General features: G+C 41.4%; 1 protein-coding gene across 1 annotated transcript in view; it reads left to right on the top strand.

The window, feature by feature from the left end:
* The first annotated feature begins 667 nt into the window (after positions 1-667).
* Positions 668-27,307, top strand: part of LOC127909143 (regulating synaptic membrane exocytosis protein 3-like) — a 163,316-nt gene continuing 136,676 nt past the window's right edge. Inside the window, exon 1 of the mRNA XM_052469139.1 lies at positions 668-848. The gene's annotated coding sequence lies outside the window, so the exon portion shown is untranslated. The remainder of the gene's footprint in view (positions 849-27,307) is intronic.

The following is a 27,307-nucleotide window of genomic DNA, read 5'->3' as shown; positions in this document are numbered from 1 at the left end:
TTCTCTCTCTCTCTCCCTCCACCTTCTCTCTCTCTCCCCCCTCTCTTCTCTCTCTCTCCCTCCACCTTCTCTCTCTCTCTTCCTCCACCTTCTCTCTCTCTCTCCCTCCACCTTCTCTCCCCCCCTCTCTCCACCTTCTCTCTCTCTCCCCCCTCTCTTCTCTCTCTCTCTCTCTTTCCCTCCACCTTCTCTCTCTCTCTCTCTCTCTCCCCCCTCTCTTCTCTCTCTCTCTCTCTCTCCCTCCTCCTCTCCCCTCCCCCCTCTCTTCTCTCTCTCTCCCTCCACCCTCTCTCTCTCTCCCTCCACCTCCCCCTCTCTTCTCTCTCTCTCCCCCTCTCTTCTCTTTCTCTCTCCCTCCACCTTCTCTCTCTCTCTCTCTCTTCCTCCACCTTCTCTCTCTCTCTCCCTCCACCTTCTCTCCCCCTCTCTTCTCTCTCTCCCCTCTCTTCTCTCCCTCCCCCTCTCTCTCTCTCTCCCCCTCTCTTCTCTCTTCTCTCTCTCTCTCCCTCTCTTCTCTCTCCACCTTCTCTCCCCCCTCTCTTCTCTCTCTCCTCTCTCTTCTCTCTCCCCTTTTCTCCCCCTCTCCCTCCCTCTCCTTCCAGTTACTCCCGCAGCACCGTGTGGATGCAGAGGCACCAGCAGCGAAACCCTACCGAGAAAACGGTTGAGAAGCACCATCATCATCCTCGCGCACCAGTAGCAAAACCGAAATAGAACCCCCCCCCAAAAAAAAAAAAAAAACGATGACGTTCTCAACGGTTCTTCAAAAACAAACCATTATTTAACACCCCCCAAAAAAACTTCTGACAACCGATTACAGTCCGTTAGACGCTCCTGGCTGTAACACGGTAAGTGATTTTTGTTTTTTTGATTCGGCATTTCTCACGTTAATTTGAAGAAATGATCCCTGGTTAATTCCTTAGATGGTACCCGGCTCCGGTTTATGAACCAAACGGTGCGCTGTGATAACGATCATAATGACGGTGATTACATCTTCGTTGGGTTAACGCTTGACCGTCGTGGATAAACATAGGCGTTTTCACTGGATGAAATGCTAGTGAATACAAAAAGAAAACATTGGGAGGCGAGTTAAAACGCCTGCAGTTTTTTATTTAGTTGGCATTATTTAAGGCATTTGTGTAATATGTTTAGGTAGTTTTTTGTTATTCTTTTTTTGTTATTATTTGAATCGTATCGCATTTTGGTATAATCAGATCAGCGATAGTTGTATTGTTTCCACCACCAAGTAATCATAGCCTATATTACCTGTCATTCCTCAACAACCTCGTTATGGAGACTCAACAACTTATACAATCAACATTGACTAACTTCTTAGAGGTTACGTTTTATGTTTCTGCAGTTACCTTTCTCCTCGGCGAATCAGAGGGTCCAGGGACATATAAAACACTATCCGTTTGTTATTCGAAATGTTGACTGTTATGTGAAATGTAGTTTCATCTGATTTAAACACTCGTCGCAAAATATAGCCTACCCAGTGAGCAAAAGACGTTGGAAAGACGTAGTTTTAGTTGAAAAGGACATCAAGTCAAAGTCTTGTGCTCAGTGCAAAGACTTATCTATGTTGACAGGTTCTCTTTTGTTAATAACCTAGTGTCGTCTCCGGTCAGTTCTGCCAGCAGATATTCAGATGACTACCTCTAGGCTTATTTTTTTATTTAACTAGGCAAGTCAGTTAAGAACATATTCTTATTTACAATGACAGTCTACCTGTGGAACAGTGGGTTAACTTCCTTGTTCAGAGGGCAGAACGACAGATTTATACCTTGTCTGCACAGCGATTGCATCTAGCGACCTTTCAGTTACTGACCCAATACTCTAACCACGAGGCTATCTGCCGCCCCTTATAGAGGCATTACTTTGTGTTGTTGAAGCAATGTCTAATTAATGTCATTCAGCAGAATGTAGACCATAATAAGGTGAGACGATCAGACTGATAGACATCCAATAAGATGAGACAATCAGACCGATAGACATCCAATAAGATGAGACAATCAGACCGATAGACATCCAATAAGATGAGACAATCAGACCGATAGACATCCAGTAAGATGAGACAATCAGACTGATAGACATCCAATAAGATGAGACAATCAGACCGATAGACATCCAATCAGATGAGACAATCAGACTGATAGACATCCAATAAGATGAGACAATCAGACTGATAGACATCCAATAAGATGAGACAATCAGACCGATAGACATCCAATAAGATGAGACAATCAGACCGATAGACATAGACACATCCAATAAGATGATCCAATCCAATAAGATGAGACGATCAGACCGATAGACATCCAATAAGATGAGACAATCAGACCGATAGACATCCAATAAGATGAGACAATCAGACCGATAGACATCCAATAAGATGAGACAATCAGACTGATAGACATCCAATAAGATGAGACAATCAGACTGATAGACATCCAATAAGATGAGACAATCAGACCGATAGACATCCAATAAGATGAGACAATCAGACTGATAGACATCCAATAAGATGAGACAATCAGACCGATAGACATCCAATAAGATGAGACAATCAGACCGATAGACATCCAATAAGATGAGACAATCAGACCGATAGACATCCAATAAGATGAGACAATCAGACCGATAGACATCCAATAAGATGAGATCAGACCGATAGACATCCAATAAGAGACAATCGATAGACCAATAGATGAGACAATCAGACCGATAGACATCCAATAAGATGAGACAATCAGACCGATAGATAAGATGAGACATCAGACAATAAGATGAGACAATCAGACCGATAGACATCCAATAAGATGAGACAATCAGACCGATAGACATCCAATAAGATGAGACAATCAGACCGATAGACATCCAATAAGATGAGACAATCAGACCGATAGACATCCAATAAGATGAGACAATCAGACCGATAGACATCCAATAAGATGAGACAATCAGACTGATAGACATCCAATAAGATGAGACAATCAGACCGATAGACATCCAATAAGATGAGACAATCAGACCGATAGACATCCAATAAGATGAGACAATCAGACCGATAGACATCCAATAAGATGAGACAATCAGACCGATAGACATCCAATAAGATGAGACAATCAGACCGATAGACATCCAATAAGATGAGACAATCAGACCGATAGACATCCAATAAGATGAGACAATCAGACCGATAGACATCCAATAAGATGAGACAATCAGACCGATAGACATCCAATAAGATGAGACAATCAGACTGATAGACATCCAATAAGATGAGACAATCAGACTGATAGACATCCAATAAGATGAGACAATCAGACTGATAGACATCCAATAAGATGAGACAATCAGACCGATAGACATCCAATAAGATGAGACAATCAGACCGATAGACATCCAATAAGATGAGACAATCAGACTGATAGACATCCAATAAGATGAGACAATCAGACACAATAAGATAGACATCAGACCAATAAGATGAGACAATCAGACCGATAGACATCCAATAAGATGAGACAATCAGACCGATAGACATCCAATAAGATGAGACAATCAGACCGATAGACATCCAATAAGATGAGACAATCAGACCGATAGACATCCAATAAGATGAGACAATCAGACCGATAGACATCCAATAAGATGAGACAATCAGACCGATAGACATCCAATAAGATGAGACAATCAGACTAAGATAGACATCCAATAAGATGAGACAATCAGACCGATAGACATCCAATAAGATGAGACAATCAGACCGATAGACATCCAATAAGATGAGACAATCAGACCGATAGACATCCAATAAGATGAGACAATCAGACCGATAGACATCCAATAAGATGAGACAATCAGACCGATAGACATCCAATAAGATGAGACAATCAGACCGATAGACATCCAATAAGATGAGACAATCAGACCGATAGACATCCAATAAGATGAGACAATCAGACCGATAGACATCCAATAAGATGAGACAATCAGACCGATAGACATCCAATAAGATGAGACAATCAGACCGATAGACATCCAATAAGATGAGACAATCAGACCGATAGACATCCAATAAGATGAGACAATCAGACCGATAGACATCCATAAGATGAGACAATAAGATGAGACAATCAGACCGATAGACATCCAATAAGATGAGACAATCAGACCGATAGACATCCAATAAGATGAGACAATCAGACCGATAGACATCCCAATAAGATGAGACAATCAGACTGATAGACATCCAATAAGATGAGACAATCAGACTGATAGACATCCAATAAGATGAGACAATCAGACCGATAGACATCCAATAAGATGAGACAATCAGACCGATAGACATCCAATAAGATGAGACAATCAGACTGATAGACATCCAATAAGATGAGACAATCAGACCGATAGACATCCAATAAGATGAGACAATCAGACCGATAGACATCCAATAAGATGAGACAATCAGACCGATAGACATCCAATAAGATGAGACAATCAGACCGATAGACATCCAATAAGATGAGACAATCAGACCGATAGACATCCAATAAGATGAGACAATCAGACTGATAGACATCCAATAAGATGAGACAATCAGACCGATAGACATCCAATAAGATGAGACAATCAGACTGATAGACATCCAATAAGATGAGACAATCAGACCGATAGACATCCAATAAGATGAGACAATCAGACCGATAGACATCCAATAAGATGAGACAATCAGACCGATAGACATCCAATAAGATGAGACAATCAGACCGATAGACATCCAATAAGATGAGACAATCAGACCGATAGACATCCAATAAGATGAGACAATCAGACCGATAGACATCCAATAAGATGAGACAATCAGACCGATAGACATCCAATAAGATGAGACAATCAGACTGATAGACATCCAATAAGATGAGACAATCAGACCGATAGACATCCAATAAGATGAGACAATCAGACCGATAGACATCCAATAAGATGAGACAATCAGACTGATAGACATCCAATAAGATGAGACAATCAGACCGATAGACATCCAATCAGATGAGACAATCAGACTGATAGACATCCAATAAGATGAGACAATCAGACATCCAATAAGATAGACATAGACCAATAAGATGAGACAATCAGACCGATAGACATCCAATAAGATGAGACAATCAGACCGATAGACATCCAATAAGATGAGACAATCAGACCGATAGACATCCAATAAGATGAGACAATCAGACCGATAGACATCCAATAAGATGAGACAATCAGACCGATAGACATCCAATAAGATGAGACAATCGATAGACATCCAATAAGATGAGACAATCAGACCGATAGAATAAGATGAGACAATCAGACCGATAGACATCCAATAAGATGAGACAATCAGACCGATAGACATCCAATAAGATGAGACAATCAGACCGATAGACATCCAATAAGATGAGACAATCGATAGACATCCAATAAGATGAGACAATCAGATCGATAGACATCCAATAAGATGAGACAATCAGACCGATAGACATCCAATAAGATGAGACAATCAGACCGATAGACATCCAATAAGATGAGACAATCAGACCGATAGACATCCAATAAGATGAGACAATCAGACCGATAGACATCCAATAAGATGAGACAATCAGACCGATAGACATCCAATAAGATGAGACAATCAGACCGATAGACATCCAATAAGATGAGACAATCAGACCGATAGACATCCAATAAGATGAGACAATCAGACCGATAGACATCCAATAAGATGAGACAATCAGACCGATAGACATCCAATAAGATGAGACAATCAGACCGATAGACATCCAATAAGATGAGACAATCAGACCGATAGACATCCAATAAGATGAGACAATCAGACCGATAGACATCCAATAAGATGAGACAATCAGACCGATAGACATCCAATAAGATGAGACAATCAGACCGATAGACATCCAATAAGATGAGACAATCAGACCGATAGACATCCAATAAGATGAGACAATCAGACCGATAGACATCCAATAAGATGAGAGACGATAGACATCCAATAAGATGAGACAATCAGACCGATAGACATCCAATAAGATGAGACAATCAGACCGATAGACATCCAATAAGATGAGACAATCAGACCGATAGACATCCAATAAGATGAGACAATCAGACCGATAGACATCCAATAAGATGAGACAATCAGACCGATAGACATCCAATAAGATGAGACAATCAGACCGATAGACATCCAATAAGATGAGACAATCAGACCGATAGACATCCAATAAGATGAGACAATCAGACCGATAGACATCCAATAAGATGAGACAATCAGACCGATAGACATCCAATAAGATGAGACAATCAGACCGATAGACATCCAATAAGATGAGACAATCGATAGACATCCAATAAGATGAGACAATCAGACCGATAGACATCCAATAAGATGAGACAATCAGACCGATAGACATCCAATAAGATGAGACAATCAGACCGATAGACATCCAATAAGATGAGACAATCAGACCGATAGACATCCAATAAGATGAGACAATCAGACCGATAGACATCCAATAAGATGAGACAATCAGACCGATAGACATCCAATAAGATGAGACAATCAGACCGATAGACATCCAATAAGATGAGACAATCAGACGATAGACATCCAATAAGATGAGACAATCAGACCGATAGACATCCAATAAGATGAGACAATCAGACCGATAGACATCCAATAAGATGAGACAATCAGACCGATAGACATCCAATAAGATGAGACAATCAGACCGATAGACATCCAATAAGATGAGACAATCAGACTGATAGACATCCAATAAGATGAGACAATCAGACCGATAGACATCCAATAAGATGAGACAATCAGACCGATAGACATCCAATAAGATGAGACAATCAGACCGATAGACATCCAATAAGATGAGACAATCAGATGATAGACACAATAAGATGAGAATCAGACTGATAGACATCCAATAAGATGAGACAATCAGACCGATAGACATCCAATAAGATGAGACAATCAGACCGATAGACATCCAATAAGATGAGACAATCAGACCGATAGACATCCAATAAGATGAGACAATCAGACCGATAGACATCCAATAAGATGAGACAATCAGACCGATAGACATCCAATAAGATGAGACAATCAGACCGATAGACATCCAATAAGATGAGACAATCAGACCGATAGACATCCAATAAGATGAGACAATCAGACCGATAGACATCCAATAAGATGAGACAATCAGACTGATAGACATCCAATAAGATGAGACAATCAGACCGATAGACATCCAATAAGATGAGACAATCAGACTGATAGACATCCAATAAGATGAGACAATCAGACTGATAGACATCCAATAAGATGAGACAATCAGACTGATAGACATCCAATAAGATGAGACAATCAGACCGATAGACATCCAATAAGATGAGACAATCAGACCGATAGACATCCAATAAGATGAGACAATCAGACCGATAGACATCCAATAAGATGAGACAATCAGACCGATAGACATCCAATAAGATGAGACAATCAGACCGATAGACATCCAATAAGATGAGACAATCAGACCGATAGACATCCAATAAGATGAGACAATCAGACCGATAGACATCCAATAAGATGAGACAATCAGACCGATAGACATCCAATAAGATGAGACAATCAGACTGATAGACATCCAATAAGATGAGACAATCAGACTGATAGACATCCAATAAGATGAGACAATCAGACCGATAGACATCCAATAAGATGAGACAATCAGACCGATAGACATCCAATAAGATGAGACAATCAGACCGATAGACATCCAATAAGATGAGACAATCAGACTGATAGACATCCAATAAGATGAGACAATCAGACCGATAGACATCCAATAAGATGAGACAATCAGACTGATAGACATCCAATAAGATGAGACAATCAGACTGATAGACATCCAATAAGATGAGACAATCAGACCGATAGACATCCAATAAGATGAGACAATCAGACTGATAGACATCCAATAAGATGAGACAATCAGACCGATAGACATCCAATAAGATGAGACAATCAGACTGATAGACATCCAATAAGATGAGACAATCAGACCGATAGACATCCAATAAGATGAGACAATCAGACCGATAGACATCCAATAAGATGAGACAATCAGACCGATAGACATCCAATAAGATGAGACAATCAGACTGATAGACATCCAATAAGATGAGACAATCAGACCGATAGACATCCAATAAGATGAGACAATCAGACCGATAGACATCCAATAAGATGAGACAATCAGACCGATAGACATCCAATAAGATGAGACAATCAGACTGATAGACATCCAATAAGATGAGACAATCAGACCGATAGACATCCAATAAGATGAGACAATCAGACCGATAGACATCCAATAAGATGAGACAATCAGACCGATAGACATCCAATAAGATGAGACAATCAGACCGATAGACATCCAGTAAGATGAGACAATCAGACTGATAGACATCCAATCAGATGAGACAATAAGACATCCAATAAGATGAGACAATCAGACCGATAGACATCCAATAAGATGAGACAATCAGACCGATAGACATCCAATAAGATGAGACAATCAGACTGATAGACATCCAATAAGATGAGACAATCAGACCGATAGACATCCAATAAGATGAGACAATCAGACTGATAGACATCCAATAAGATGAGACAATCAGACCGATAGACATCCAATAAGATGAGACAATCAGACTGATAGACATCCAATAAGATGAGACAATCAGACCGATAGACATCCAATAAGATGAGACAATCAGACTGATAGACATCCAATAAGATGAGACAATCAGACTGATAGACATCCAATAAGATGAGACAATCAGACTGATAGACATCCAATAAGATGAGACAATCAGACTGATAGACATCCAATAAGATGAGACAATCAGACTGATAGACATCCAATAAGATGAGACAATCAGACCGATAGACATCCAATAAGATGAGACAATCAGACCGATAGACATCCAGTAAGATGAGACAATCAGACTGATAGACATCCAATAAGATGAGACAATCAGACCGATAGACATCCAATAAGATGAGACAATCAGACTGATAGACATCCAATAAGATGAGACAATCAGACCGATAGACATCCAATAAGATGAGACAATCAGACCGATAGACATCCAATAAGATGAGACAATCAGACCGATAGACATCCAATAAGATGAGACAATCAGACCGATAGACATCCAATAAGATGAGACAATCAGACTGATAGACATCCAATAAGATGAAGATGAGACAATGAGACAATCCGATAGACATCCAATAAGATGAGACAATCAGACCGATAGACATCCAATAAGATGAGACAATCAGACCGATAGACATCCAATAAGATGAGACAATCAGACCGATAGACATCCAATAAGATGAGATATCAGACCGATAGACATCCAATAAGATGAGACAATCAGATGATAGACATCCAATAAGATGAGACAATCAGACCGATAGACATCCAATAAGATGAGACAATCAGACCGATAGACATCCAATAAGATGAGACAATCAGACCGATAGACATCCAATAAGATGAGACAATCAGACCGATAGACATCCAATAAGATGAGACAATCAGACCGATAGACATCCAATAAGATGAGACAATCAGACCGATAGACATCCAATAAGATGAGACAATCAGACCGATAGACATCCAATAAGATGAGACAATCAGACCGATAGACATCCAATAAGATGAGACAATCAGACTGATAGACATCCAATAAGATGAGACAATCAGACATGATAGACATCCAATAAGATGAGACAATCAGACCGATAGACATCCAATAAGATGAGACAATCAGACCGATAGACATCCAATAAGATGAGACAATCAGACCGATAGACATCCAATAAGATGAGACAATCAGTGATAGACATCCAATAAGATGAGACAATCAGACTGATAGACATCCAATAAGATGAGACAATCAGACCGATAGACATCCAATAAGATGAGACAATCAGACTGATAGACATCCAATAAGATGAGACAATCAGACCGATAGACATCCAATAAGATGAGACAATCAGACCGATAGACATCCAATAAGATGAGACAATCAGACCGATAGACATCCAATAAGATGAGACAATCAGACCGATAGACATCCAATCAGATGAGACAATCAGACCGATAGACATCCAATAAGATGAGACAATCAGACCGATAGACATCCAATAAGATGAGACAATCAGACTGATAGACATCCAATAAGATGAGACAATCAGACCGATAGACATCCAATAAGATGAGACAATCAGACCGATAGACATCCAATAAGATGAGACAATCAGACCGATAGACATCCAATAAGATGAGACAATCAGACTGATAGACATCCAATAAGATGAGACAATCAGACCGATAGACATCCAATCAGATGAGACAATCAGACCGATAGACATCCAATCAGATGAGACAATCAGACCGATAGACATCCAATAAGATGAGACAATCAGACCGATAGACATCCAATCAGATGAGACAATCAGACCGATAGACATCCAATCAGATGAGACAATCAGACCGATAGACATCCAATCAGATGAGACAATCAGACCGATAGACATCCAATAAGATGAAGTAGAGATCAGGCCTGATGGGAATACCTGATGCTTTGTGGGGAGATTGAAGTAGAGTTCAGGCCTGATGGGAATACCTGATGCTTTGTGGGGAGATTGAAGTAGAGATCAGGCCTGATGGGAATACCTGATGCTTTGTGGGGAGATTGAAGTAGAGTTCAGGCCTGATGGGAATACCTGATGCTTTGTGGGGAGATTGAAGTAGAGATCAGGCCTGATGGGAATACCTGATGCTTTGTGGGGAGATTGAAGTAGAGTTCAGGCCTGATGGGAATACCTGATGCTTTGTGGGGAGATTGAAGTAGAGATCAGGCCTGATGGGAATACCTGATGCTTTGTGGGGAGATTGAAGTAGAGTTCAGGCCTGATGGGAATACCTGATGCTTTGTGGGGAGATTGAAGTAGAGTTCAGGCCTGATGGGAATACCTGATGCTTTGTGGGGAGATTGAAGTAGAGATCAGGCCTGATGGGAATACCTGATGCTTTGTGGGGAGATTGAAGTGGGGTCAAAGGCTAGATTTTCCAGGACAACTCGGCTGAGAGATATAGGTGTGTGTGTGTGTGTGTGTGTGTGTGTGTGTGTGTGTGTGTGTGTGTGTGTGTGTGTGTTGGGCTTTACGCTGAAATTGAAAACATTTCAGAGCACAAAAATACATTTAGAGCACAATGAAAGTATTTGAGAAAGAGTGTTATTTTTTTTTTTGAAAGATAAGAAATTACAAACCAAATCATGAAACAGTCTGTATGACATCTCAGCAGTCAGGTCCAAATACCAATGTTTCCTGCTTTTGTGTTGCACACACAAAAACCCATCTGTTTAAAAAATGTATTTAGGATATGTAGTGAATCTAGCAAGCCAGGGAACTGAAAGCAACTTTCTAGATAATGTTTTTTGTTTGTTTGTTGCTAGCAAGATAGCCAAGATAGCCAATTTAAACTAGCAGGCTAAACTAATTCAGAGTAATTTGCTGTTGTCACGTCAGATTATCATGTGTGACTGTGACAAAACAAAGGGGTAATAATGTTGAATGCCTTTCGCTCCTTGCCGGGCTAAAGAAACGTGTAAAAGGTGAATAACAACAACAAGGTGGTAGAAATGCGGCTGTTTTGAAACAGGTGAATATAAACACTGCCCAGTTGAGTTTACAGGCAACAGACCGTAAACCCTATTTGAAAGCAGTATAACAGTGCTCATCGCCCCTCCAGGCACTGTTGCTGCACCAGGTGTGATATGGGATTCCTATTTCTTTGTGCTATTACCAGAGCATGAAACAAAACAGCAGAAATGCATTGATAAACGCCACGGAAGTCATTTTTTTTTTTTGCTATACATTTTGCTCGCACATGTTCTCGTACTTGACTTTTGCAGTTTGCACACATCTATTTTTTTTGTATAGCAAATGCGAGTAAAACGTGTGTGTGTGTGTGTGTGTGTGTGTGTGTGTGTGTGTGTGTGTGTGTGTGTGTGTGTGTGTGTGTGTGTGTGTGTGTGTGTGTGTGTGTGTGTGTGTGTGTGTGTGTGTGTGTGTGTGTGTGTGTGTGTGAGAGAGATTGAACATCTGACATACTCTCACACCTCAGCGTGTGTTTTGGCTTTGCTCAATCATTGGCAGAGGAGACTGGCATCAGAGTCCTGAGACAGGATGAGACCACTGTTACTAACTAACAAACCCAGAACAGAGACAGAGACAGGACTAGACCACTGTTACTAACAAACCCAGAACAGAGACAGGATGAGACCACTGTTACTAACAAACCCAGAACAGAGACAGAATGAGGACTAGACCTAACAAAGTAGTAAAAATGACCAAGGGCATACGTTGTGTAGGCTACCACACACACACGCACACGCCCACACACACACACACACACACACACACACACACACACACACACACACACACACACACACACACACACACACACACACACACACACACACACACACACACACAATGGCCATACATACTCCAGATTCTGCTTCTCTTTGAACTGACAATCCAATGTGAACAACACATAGGCAGAGCAGATATTATCATAGTAATCAGATATTAAACAGATCTGCGTGTGTGTGTATGTCTGTGTGTGTGTGTGTGTGTGTGTGTGTGTGTGTGTGTGTGTGTGTGTGTGTGTGTGTGTGTGTGTGTGTGTGTGTGTGTGTGTGTGTGTGTGTGTGTGTGTGTGTGTGTGTGTGTATGGTCTGAGGAGTGATGAGAGGAGTCTTGAGGACAATAGCTGAGATGCTGGTCGGCAGGATCAAAGAGACCCATCATGATGTGGTGACCATGAGAGCTGTCGTGTCCACTTCACATCTCCACACACACACACACACACACACACACACACACACACACACACACACACACACACACACACACACACACACACACACACACACACTTTGCAACAAGATATCAGTCTGACTTCATGTCCCGATGTCCTTGGACATAGACAGGTTGTTGAAACGGAGGGTTTAGAGATGGAGACACAGACGGGGACACAGACGAAGACACAGACGGAGACACAGACGGGGACGGAGACACAGACAGGGACACAGACGGGGACACAGACAGAGGCACAGACGGGGACACAGACGAAGACACAGACGGGGACGGAGACACAGACAGGGACACAGACGGGGACACAGACAGAGGCACAGACGGGGACACAGACGGAGACACAGACGGGGACGGAGACACAGACAGAGACACAGACGGGGACACAGACGGAGACACAGACGGAGACACAGACGGAGACGGAGACGGGGACGGAGACACAGACAGAGACACAGACGGAGACACAGACGGAGACACAGACGGAGACACAGACGGAGACGGAGACACAGACGGAGACACAGACGGAGACACAGACGGAGACACAGACGGAGACACAGACGGAGACACAGACGGAGACACAGACGGAGACACAGACGGAGACACAGACGGAGACACAGATGGGGACGGAGACACAGACGGAGACAGAGACGGAGACACAGACGGAGACACAGACGGGGACACAGACGGAGACACAGACGGAGACACAGACGGAGACACAGACGGAGACACTGATGGGGACGGAGACACAGACGGAGACATAGACGGAGACACAGACGGAGACACAGACGGAGACACAGACGGAGACACAGACGGAGACACAGACGGAGACACAGACGGAGACACTGATGGGGACGGAGACACAGACGGAGACACAGACGGAGACACAGACGGAGACGGAGACGGGGACACAGACAGAGACACAGACGGAGACACAGACGGAGACACAGACGGAGACACAGACGGAGACACTGATGGGGACGGAGACACAGACAGAGACATAGACGGAGACACAGATGGAGACACAGATGGGCATGGAGACACAGACGGAGACACAGACGGAGACACAGACGGAGACAGACGGAGACACAGACGGAGACACAGACGGAGACTTAGACGGAGACACAGACGGAGACACAGACGGAGACACAGACGGAGACACAGACGGAGACACAGACGGAGACAGAGACGGAGACGGAGACACTGACGGGGACACAGACGGAGACACAGACGGAGACACAGACGGAGACTTAGACGGAGACACAGACGGAGACACAGACGGAGACACAGACGGAGACACAGACGGAGACATAGACGGAGACGGAGACACTGACGGGGACACAGACGGAGACACAGACTGAGACACAGACGGAGACATAGACGGAGACACAGACGGAGACACAGACGGAGACACAGACGGAGACACAGATGGAGACTTAGATGGAGACACAGACGGAGACACAGACGGAGACACAGACGGAGACACAGACGGAGATGGAGACGGAGACACTGACGGGGACACAGACGGAGACACAGACGGAGACACAGACGGAGACGGAGACACAGACGGGGACACAGACGGAGACACAGACGGAGACACAGACGGAGACACAGACGGAGACTTAGACGGAGACACAGACGGAGACACAGACGGAGACTTAGACGGAGACACAGACGGGACACAGACGGAGACACAGACGGAGACACAGACGGAGACACAGACGGAGACTTAGACGGAGACACAGACGGAGACACAGACGGAGACACAGACGGAGACACAGACGGAGACACAGACGGAGACATAGACGGGACACACGGAGACACAGACGGAGACACAGACGGAGACACAGACGGAGACACAGACGGAGACATAGACGGAGACAGACGGAGACACAGACGGAGACACAGACAGAGACTTAGACGGAGACACAGACGGAGACACAGACGGAGACACAGACGGAGACACAGACGGAGACATAGACGGAGACGGAGACACAGACGGAGACACAGACGGAGACACAGACGGAGACGGAGACACAGACGGAGACACAGACGGAGACATAGACGGAGACACTGACGGAGACACAGACGGAGACACAGACGGAGACACAGACGGAGACACAGACGGAGACACAGACGGGGACACAGACGGAGACACAGACGGAGACACAGACGGAGACACAGACGGAGACACAGACGGAGACGGAGACACAGACGGAGACACAGACGGAGACACAGACGGAGACACAGACGGAGACACAGACGGGGACACAGACGGAGACACAGACGGAGACACAGACGGGGACACAGACGGAGATATAGACGGAGACACAGACGGAGACACTGACGGAGACACAGACGGAGACGGAGACACAGACGGAGACACAGACGGAGACACAGACGGGGACACAGACGGAGACACAGACGGAGACACAGATGGGGACGGAGACACAGACGGAGACACAGACGGAGACACAGATGGGGACGGAGACACAGACGGAGACACAGACGGAGACACAGACGGAGACACAGACGGGGACACAGACGGAGACACAGACGGAGACACAGAAGGAGACACAGAAGGAGACACAGACGGAAATATAGACGGAGACACAGACGGAGACACAGACGGAGACGGAGACAGACGGGACAGACGGGGACACAGACGGAAATATAGACGGAGACACAGACGGAGACATAGACGGAGACACAGACGGAGACACAGACGGAGACACAGACGGAGACACAGACGGAGACACACGGAGACGGAGACACAGAAGGAGACACAGAAGGAGACACAGACGGGGACACAGACGGAGACACAGACGGAGACACAGACGGAGACACAGACGGAGACACAGACAGAGACACAGACGGAGACCCAGACGGAGACACAGACGGAGACACAGACGGAGACGGAGACACAGACGGAGACACAGACGGGGACACAGACGGGGACGGAGACACAGACGGAGACACAGACGGAGACACAGACGGGGACAGAGACGGAGACACAGACGGGGACGGAGACACAGACGGAGACATAGACGGAGACACAGACGGGGACGGAGACACAGACGGAGACACAGACGGAGACACAGACGGGGACACAGACGGAGACACAGACGGAGACACAGACGGAGACACAGACGGAGACACAGACGGAGACGGAGACACAGACGGAGACACAGACGGAGACACAGACGGAGACACAGACGGAGACACAGACGGAGACACAGACGGAGACACAGACGGGGACACAGACGGAGACACAGACGGGGACGGAGACACAGACGGAGACACAGACGGAGACGGAGACACAGACGGAGACACAGACGGAGACGGAGACACAGACGGAGACGGAGACACAGACGGAGACACAGACGGGGACACAGACGGAGACACGGAGACGGAGACACAGACGGAGACACAGACGGAAATATAGACGGAGACACAGACGGAGAGACGGAGACACAGACGGAGACACAGACGGAGGAGACAGACAGACGGAGACACAGACGGAGACACAGACGGAGACGGAGACACAGACGGAGACACAGATGGGGGGACGGAGACACAGACGGAGAGACGGAGACACAGACGGAGACACAGACGGAGACACAGACGGGGACACAGACGGAGACACAGACGGAGACACAGACGGAGACACAGACGGAGACAGAGACGGAGACACAGACGGAGACAGAGACGGGGATGGAGACACAGAGACACACAGAGAGAGAAAATTGACATGCGTAAGAGAGAGGGAGAGATTGGTAGAGTTTGAGTTATGTAATGGTATTTCTCCCTAATATGTCTGCTGCAGACAGATGAGAGAGCATGAGAAGATGTAAATGAAAGTGCTGAAAATGTGTTTGCTCACTATTTGTTTTGAAAGATGAAGAACAAGATATAGGCGCAGGTACAGCCAACCAGCGCTAGCTAACGCTATGTACTAGCTAACGCTATGTACTAGCTAACGCTATGTATTAGCTAACGCTATGTACTAGCTATGTAGCAACAACAAAAGGAGTCATAGCATGGATATAATATCATCCAAAATAGTATGGAACTGTAAACAATTTTCTCCCAAGACTATAATTGTGGCTGTTTTCCTATTTTCATATTCACATCCGAAGAGAATGATCCAACGGCATCCACAGAGCCAATATGATCCTCAATCTAGGGGCAATATGGCCTATTCTATCAGCCTCTGTTAGCCTGTTAGTCTGTTATATTATATCAGCCTCTGTTAGCCTGTTATATTTTTAAAGATGAAGAATATTTATATATTCTATCAGCCTCTGTTAGCCTGTTAGCCTGTTATGTTATATCAGCCTCTGTTAGCCTGTTAGCCTATTATATTCTATCAGCCTCTGTTAGCCTGTTATATTATATCAGCCTCTGTTAGCCTGTTATATTATATCAGCCTCTGTTAGCCTGTTAGCCTGTTATATTATATCAGCCTCTGTTAGCCTGTTAGCCTGTTATGTTATATCAGCCTCTGTTAGCCTGTTATGTTATATCAGCCTCTGTTAGCCTGTTATATTCTATCAGCCTCTGTTAGTCTGTTATATTATATCAGCCTCTGTTAGTCTGTTATATTCTATCAGCCTCTGTTAGCCTGTTAGCCTGTTATATTCTATCAGCCTCTGTTAGCCTAGTTATATTCTATCAGCCTCTGTTAGCCTGTTATATTATATCAGCCTCTGTTAGCCTGTTATGTTATATCAGCCTCTGTTAGCCTGTTAGCCTGTTATATTCTATCAGCCTCTGTTAGCCTGTTAGCCTGTTATATTCTATCAGCCTCTGTTAGCCTGTTATATTCTATCAGCCTCTGTTAGTCTGTTATATTATATCAGCCTCTGTTAGCCTGTTATATTATATCAGCTCTGTTAGCCTGTTAGTCTGTTATATTATATCAGCCTCTGTTAGCCTGTTATATTATATCAGCCTCTGTTAGCCTGTTAGCCTGTTATATTATATCAGCCTCTGTTAGCCTGTTAGCCTGTTATGTTATATCAGCCTCTGTTAGCCTGTTATGTTATATCAGCCTAGCCTGTTATATCAGCCTGTTAGCGTGTTATATTATATCAGCCTCTGTTAGCCTATTAGCCTGTTATGTTATATTATATCAGCCTCTGTTAGCTTGTTATATTATATCAGCCTCTGTTAACTTGTTATATTATATCAGCCTCTGTTAGCTTGTTATATTATATCAGCCTCTGTTAGCCTGTTAGCCTGTTATATTATTATATATATATCAGCCTCTGTTAGCCTGTTATATTATATCAGCCTCTGTTAAGCCTGTTATATCAGCCTGTTATATTATATCAGCCTCTCTGTTAGCCTGTTAGCCTGTTATGTTATATCAGCCTCTGTTAGCCTGTTATATTATATCAGCTCTCTGTTAGCCTGTTATGTTATATCAGCCTCTGTTAGCCTGTTAGCCTGTTATATTATATCAGCCTCTGTTAGCCTGTTATATTATATCAGCCTCTGTTATATTATATCAGCCTCTGTTAACTTGTTATATTATATCAGCCTCTGTTAGCTTGTTATATTATATCTTGTTATATTATATCAGCCTCTGTTAGCTTGTTATATTATATCAGCTCTGTTAGCCTGTTAGCCTGTTATATTATATCAGCCCTCTGTTAGCCTGTTATATTATATCAGCCTCTGTTAGTTAGCCTGTTAGCCTGTTATATTATATCAGCCTCTGTTAGCTTGTTAGCCTGTTAGCCTGTTATATTATATCAGCCTCTGTTAGCCTGTTATGTTATATCAGCCTCTGTTAGCCTGTTATATTCTATCAGCCTCTGTTAGTCTGTTATATTATATCAGCCTCTGTTAGTCTGTTATATTATATCAGCCTCTGTTAGCCTGTTATATTATTATATTATATCAGCCTCTGTTAGTCTGTTATATTATATCAGTTAGCCCTCTGTTAGTCTGTTATATTATATCAGCCTCTGTTAGTCTGTTATATTATATCAGCCTCTGTTAGCCTGTTATATTATATCAGCCCTGTTAGCCTGTTATATTATATCAGCCCTTCTCACCTCATTTGCTCACATCGTATATAGACTTGTTAGACTTGTTTATACTGTATTATTGACTGTATGTTTGTTTTACTCCATGTGTAACTCTGTGTCGTTGTATCTGTCGAACTGCTTTGCTTTATCTTGGTCTGTAGGTCTGTAGGTCTGTAGGTGTGTAGGTCTGTAGGTCTGTAGGTGTGTAGGTCTGTAGGTCTGTAGGTGTGTTGTCCATTAAAATAACATAAATTTGATCAGAATTACAGTGTATACAGTATACAGTGTAAATTACTATTGTAGCTAGAAACGGCAGATTTTTTATGCTATATCTGAATAGGCGCACAGAGGCCAATTATCAGCAACCATCACTCCTGTGTTCCAATGGCACGTTGTGTTAGCTAATCTAAGTTTATAATTTTAAAAGGCTAATTGATCATTAGAAAACTCTTTTGCATCTATGTTAGCACAGCTGCAAACCTGTGCTGATTACAGACGCAATAAAACTGTTCGACTAAACTTGTGGGTCCGACTACAGGCTCCAAATCGCCAGAAACAAATAACTTTCTTCTGAAACTCGTCAGTCTATTCTTGTTCTGAGAAATGAAGGCTTTTCCACGTGAGAAATTGCCAAGAAACTGAAGATCTCGTACAACGCTGTGTACTACTCCCTTCACAGAACAGCGCAAATTGGCTCTAACCAGAATAGAAAGAGGAGTGGGAGGCCCCGGTGCACAACTGAGCAAGAAGACAAGTACATTGGAGTGTCTAGTTTGAGAAACAGATGCCTCACAAGTCCTCAACTGGCAGCTTCATTAAATAGTATTCGCAAAACACCAGTCTCAAAGTCAACAGTGAAGAGGCAACTCTGGGACACCGGCCTTCTAGGCAGAGTTCCTCTGTCCAGTGTCTGTGTTCATTTGACCATCATAATCTTTTCTTTTTATTGGCCAGTCTGAGATATGTCTTTTTCTTTGCAACTCTGCCTAGAAGACCAGCATCCCGGAGTTGCCTCTTCACCGTCCTCCCTCCGTCCTCGCTCCGTCCTCCCTCCGTCTTCACTGTTGACGTTGAGACTGGTGTTTTGTGAGTACTATTTAATGAAGCTGCCAGTTGAGGACTTGTGATGCCCTTTCCTGTTTCAGATAATGCCCCCGTTCGCAAAGCGAGGTCCATGCAGAAATGGTTTGTTGAGATCATTGTGGAAGAACTTGACTGGCCTGCACAGAGCCCTGACCTCAACCCCATCGAACACCTTTGGGATGAATCGGAACGCCGACTGCGAGCCAGGCCTAATCGCCCAACTTCAGTGCCCGACCTCACTAATGCTCTTGTAGCTGAAGGGCTGCAAGTCCCCGCAGAAATGCTCCAACATCTACTGGAAAACCTTCCCAAGGAGAGTGGAGGCCGTTATAGCAGCAAAGGAGGAGGTCCAAACCTACATTAATGCCCAATATTTTTGGAATGAGATATTTGACGAGCATTTGTCCACATACTTTTGGTCATGTAGTGTGTGTGTGTGTGTATGTCTCTATTCTATTAGCCTCTCCTAGCTGTCATATCTGTCCTTAGACTGTAAAACACCACATTACCTGACTGAGGTTAGACTGTAAAACACCACATTACCTGACTGAGGTTGGACTGTAAAACACCACATTACCTGACTGAGGTTAGACTGTAAAACACCACATTACCTGACTGAGGTTAGACTGTAAAACACCACATTACCTGACTGAGGCTAGACTGTAAAACACCACATTACCTGACTGAGGCTAGACTGTAAAACACCACATTACCTGACTGAGGTTAGACTGTAAAAACACCACATTACCTGACTGAGGTTAGACTGTAAAACACCACATTACCTGACTGAGGTTAGACTGTAAAACACCACATTACCTGACTGAGGTTAGACTGTAAAACACCACATTACCTGACTGAGGTTAGACTGTAAAACACCACATTACCTGACTGAGGTTAGACTGTAAAACACCACATTACCTGACTGAGGTTAGACTGTAAAACACCACATTACCTGACTGAGGTTAGACTGTAAAACACCACATTACCTGACCCTATTCAAGTCTCTATGACTGAGGTTAGACTGTAAAAACACCACATTACCTGACTGAGGTTAGACTGTAAAACACCACATTACCTGACTGAGGTTAGACTGTAAAACACCACATTACCTGACTGAGGTTAGACTGTAAAACACCACATTACCTGACTGAGGTTAGACTGTAAAACACCACATTACCTGACCCTATTCAAGTCTCTATGGGTACATTCTACCCCTTTGGCTAGATGGGGGTTAGATGTCTTGTCTAGCTCCATGCTAGATTCTAGAGTAGAAGTCTCCATGGGCTCATTCTAGCCTCAAGACAGATTCTTACTCTCTCAGCTGGGATTGTGGTGATACAGTGGGGGTGTGGGGTGCTGACGAGGACCTAACTGCATCCCAGGTGGGGTGCTGACGAGGACCTAACTGCATCCCAGGTGGGGTGCTGACGAGGACCTAACTGCATCCCAGGTGGGGTGCTGACGAGGACCTAACTAAATCCCAGGTGGTATGCTGACGAGGACCTAACTGCATCCCAGGTGGGGTGCGTGGGCAGAGAAGGGGCGGACGATGTTAGGCACACACACACACACACACACACACACACACACACACACACACACACACACACACACACACACACACACACACACACACACACACACACACACACACACACACACACACACACACACACACACACACACACACACACACACACACCCCAAGGCTACTCTGGTCAGAGCAGAAAGCAGTGCAGGCATGAGTCAGGCCAACTCCCAGTCTCATCTATCAACGTGTGTCGGTCTGTCTGTCTGTGTTTGTCATCCATCAACGGCCCTCTTCATCCACTTTCCCTCTACAGCCTTATTCTTTTTGCTTTCTTTTATTTTCTCACATCCCTCGCTCCGTCCTCGCTCCGTCCTCGCTCCATCCTCCCTCCGTCCTCCCTCCGTCCTCGCTCCGTCCTCCCTCAGTCCTCCCTCAGTCCTCCCTCAGTCCTCCCTCAGTCCTCCCTCCGTCCTCCCTCCGTCCTCGCTCCGTCCTCGCTCCGTCCTCGCTCCGTCCTCGCTCCGTCCTCCCTCTGTCCGTACCATCATTTTCTTCTTTGTAGAGAGAGAGAGAGAGAGAGAGAGAGAGAGAGAGAGAGAGAGAGAGAGAGAGAGAGAGAAAATAGGAGGGTTTAATTTCCCCTATATCTTCTTTTTACATATATTTCTTAGGTTGGTGTTGGAGAAATAAAGAGATAAAACAGATGATATTACTGGAGAAATAAGGAGATAAAACAGATGATATTACTGGAGAAATAAGGAGATAAAACAGATGATATTACTGGAGAAATAAGGAGATAAAACAGGTGATATTACTGGAGAAATAAAGAGATAAAACAGATGATATTACTGGAGATATAAAGAGATAAAACAGATGATATTACTGGAGAAATAAGGAGATAAAACAGATGATATTACTGGAGAAATAAGGAGATAAAACAGATGATATTACTGGAGAAATAAGGAGATAAAACAGATGATATTACTGGAGAAATAAGGAGATAAAACAGATGATATTACTGGAGAAATAAGGAGATAAAACAGATGATATTACTGGAGAAATAAGGAGATAAAACAGATGATATTACTGGAGAAATAAAGAGATAAAACAGATGATATTACTGGAGAAATAAGGAGATAAAACAGATGATATTACTGGAGAAATAAGGAGATAAAACAGATGATATTACTGGAGAAATAAAGAGATAAAACAGATGATATTACTGGAGAAATAAGGAGATAAAACAGATGATATTACTGGAGAAATAAGGAGATAAAACAGATGATATTACTGGAGAAATAAGGAGATAAAACAGATGATATTACTGGAGAAATAAGGAGATAAAACAGATGATATTACTGGAGAAATAAGGAGATAAAACAGATGATATTACTGGAGAAATAAGGAGATAAAACAGATGATATTACTGGAGAAATAAGGAGATAAAACAGATGATATTACTGGAGAAATAAGGAGATAAAACAGGTGATATTAATGGAGATAAAACAAATAACTGGAGATAAGGAGATAAAACAGATGATATTACTGGAGAAATAAGGAGATAAAACAGATGATATTACTGGAGAAATAAGGAGATAAAACTGATATTACTGGAGAAATAAGGAGATAAAACAGATGATATTACTGGAGAAATAAGGAGATAAAACAGATGATATTACTGGAGAAATAAGGAGATAAAACAGATGATATTACTGGAGAAATAAAGAGATAAAACAGATGATATTACTGGAGAAATAAGGAGATAAAACAGATGATATTACTGGAGAAATAAGGAGATAAAACAGGTGATATTACTGGAGAAATAAGGAGATAAAACAGATGATATTACTGGAGAAATAAAGAGATAAAACAGATGATATTACTGGAGAAATAAGGAGATAAAACAGATGATATTACTGGAGAAATAAGGAGATAAAACAGATGATATTACTGGAGAAATAAGGAGATAAAACAGATGATATTACTGGAGAAATAAGGAGATAAAACAGATGATATTACTGGAGAAATAAGGAGATAAAACAGATGATATTACTGGAGAAATAAGAGATAAAACAGGTGATATTACTGGAGAAATAAAGAGATAAAACAGATGATATTACTGGAGAAATAAAGAGATAAAACAGATGATATTACTGGAGAAATAAGGAGATAAAACAGATGATATTACTGGAGAAATAAGGAGATAAAACAGATGATATTACTGGAGAAATAAAGAGATAAAACAGATGATATTACTGGAGAAATAAGGAGATAAAACAGATGATATTACTGGAGAAATAAAGAGATAAAACAGATGATATTACTGGAGAAATAAAGAGATAAAACAGATGATATTATTGGAGAAATAAGGAGATAAAACAGGTGATATTACTGGAGAAATAAAGAGATAAAACAGATGATATTACTGGAGAAATAAGGAGATAAAACAGATGATATTACTGGAGAAATAAGGAGATAAAACAGAAATAAGGAGATAAAAGGAGATAAAACATGATATTACTGGAGAAATAAGGAGATAAAACAGAAAACAGAAATGATAGGTGATATTACTGGAGAAATAAGGAGATAAAACAGATGATATTACTGGAGAAATAAGGAGATAAAACAGATGATATTACTGGAGAAATAAGGAGATAAAACAGATGATATTACTGGAGAAATAAAAAGATAAAACAGATGATATTACTGGAGAAATAAGGAGATAAAACAGATGATATTACTGGAGAAATAAGGAGATAAAACAGATGATATTACTGGAGAAATAAAGAGATAAAACAGATGATATTACTGGAGAAATAAGGAGATAAAACAGATATTACTGGAGAAATAAGGAGATAAAACAGATGATATTACTGGAGAAATAAAGAGATAAAACAGATGATATTACTGGAGATATAAGGAGATAAAACAGGTGATATTACTGGAGAAATAAGGAGATAAAACAGGTGATATTACTGGAGATATAAGGAGATAAAACAGGTGATATTACTGGAGATATAAGGAGATAAAACAGATGATATTACTGGAGAAATAAGGAGATAAAACAGATGATATTACTGGAGATATAAAGAGATAAAACAGATGATATTACTGGAGAAATAAGGAGATAAAACAGAAAACTGGAGAAATAAGGAGATAAAACAGGTGATATTACTGGAGATATAAGGAGATAAAACAGGTGATATTACTGGAGAAATAAGGAGATAAAACAGATGATATTACTGGAGAAATAAAGAGATAAAACAGATGATATTACTGGAGAAATAAAGAGATAAAACAGATGATATTACTGGAGAAATAAAGAGATAAAACAGGTGATATTACTGGAGATATAAGGAGATAAAACAGATGATATTACTGGAGATATAAGGAGATAAAACAGGTGATATTACTGGAGATATAAGGAGATAAAACAGGTGATATTACTGGAGATATAAGGAGATAAAACAGGTGATATTACTGGAGATATAAGGAGATAAAACAGATGATATTACTGGAGAAATAAGGAGATAAAACAGGTGATATTACTGGAGAGGAGATAAAACAGGTGATATTACTGGAGATATAAGGAGATAAAACAGATGATATTACTGGAGATATAAGGAGATAAAACAGATGATATTACTGGAGAAATAAGGAGATAAAACAGGTGATATTACTGGAGATATAAAGAGATAAAACAGATGATATTACTGGAGAAATAAGGAGATAAAACAGGTGATATTACTGATAAAACAGGTGATATTACTGGAGATATAAGGAGATAAAACATATATTACTGGAGATATAAGGAGATAAAACAGATGATATTACTGGAGAAATGGAGATAAAACAGGTGATATTACTGGAGATATAAAGAGATAAAACAGATGATATTACTGGAGAAATAAGGAGATAAAACAGATGATATTACTGGAGAAATAAGGAGATAAAACAGGTGATATTACTGGAGAAATAAGGAGATAAAACAGATGATATTACTGGAGAAATGAGATAAAACAGGTGATAACTGGAGAATAAAGAGATAAATTACTGGAGAAATGATAAAACAGATGATATTACTGGAGATATAAGGAGATAAAACAGATGATATATTACTGGAGAAATAAAGAGATAAAACAGATGATATTACTGGAGATATTACTGGAGAAATAAAGAGATAAAACAGATGATATTACTGGAGGAGATAAAATAAGAGATAAAAGATGATATTACTGGAGAAATAAGGAGATAAAACAGATGATATTACTGGAGATATAAGGAGATAAAACAGGTGATATTACTGGAGATATAAGGAGATAAAACAGATGATATTACTGGAGAAATAAGGAGATAAAACAGGTGATATTACTGGAGATATAAAGAGATAAAACAGATGAGAAATAAGGAGATATGATATTACTGGAGAAATAAGGAGATAAAACAGGTGATATTACTGGAGATATAAGGAGATAAAACAGGTGATATTACTGGAGATATAAGGAGATAAAACAGATGATATTACTGGAGAAATAAGGAGATAAAACAGATGATATTACTGGAGAAATAAAGGAGATAAAACAGATGATATTACTGGAGAAATAAAGAGATAATAACAGATGATATTACTGGAGAAATAAGGAGATAAAACAGGTGATATTACTGGAGAAATAAAGAGATAAAACAGATGATATTACTGGAGAAATAAAGAGATAAAACAGATGATATTACTGGAGAAATAAGGAGATAAAACAGATGATATTACTGGAGAAATAAGGAGATAAAACAGGTGATATTACTGGAGAAATAAGGAGATAAAACAGATGATATTACTGGAGAAATAAGGAGATAAAACAGATGATATTACTGGAGATATTACTGGAGAAAAAGAGATAAAACAGATGATATTACTGGAGGAGATAAAACAGGTGATATTACTGGAGAAATAAGGAGATAAAACAGGTGATATTACTGGAGATATAAGGAGATAAAACAGGTGATATTACTGGAGAAATAAGGAGATAAAACAGATGATATTACTGGAGAAATAAGGAGATAAAACAGGTGATATTACTGGAGATATAAGAGATAAAACAGATGATATTACTGGAGAAATAAGGAGATAAAACAGATGATATTACTGGAGAAATAAGGAGATAAAACAGATGATATTACTGGAGAATATAAGGAGATAAAACAGGTGATATTACTGGAGAAATAAGGAGATAAAACAGATGATATTACTGGAGAAATAAAGAGATAAAACAGATGATATTACTGGAGAAATAAAGAGATAAAACAGATGATATTACTGGAGAAATAAGGAGATAAAACAGATGATATTACTGGAGAAATAAAGAGATAAAACAGATGATATTACTGGAGATATAAGGAGATAAAACAGATGATATATTACTGGAGAAATAAAGAGATAAAACAGATGATATTACTGGAGAAATAAAGAGATAAAACAGATGATATTACTGGAGAAATAAGGAGATAAAACAGGTGATATTACTGGAGATATAAGGAGATAAAACAGGTGATATTACTGGAGATATAAGGAGATAAAACAGGTGATATTACTGGAGAAATAAAAGAGATAAAAGA

The sequence above is a fragment of the Oncorhynchus keta genome, chromosome 19, assembly GCF_023373465.1.
Source record: "Oncorhynchus keta strain PuntledgeMale-10-30-2019 chromosome 19, Oket_V2, whole genome shotgun sequence".
NCBI lineage: Eukaryota > Metazoa > Chordata > Actinopteri > Salmoniformes > Salmonidae > Oncorhynchus > Oncorhynchus keta.
Note: the sequence above shows the minus strand (reverse complement) of the source record. Positions and strands in the feature narration are given on the sequence as shown.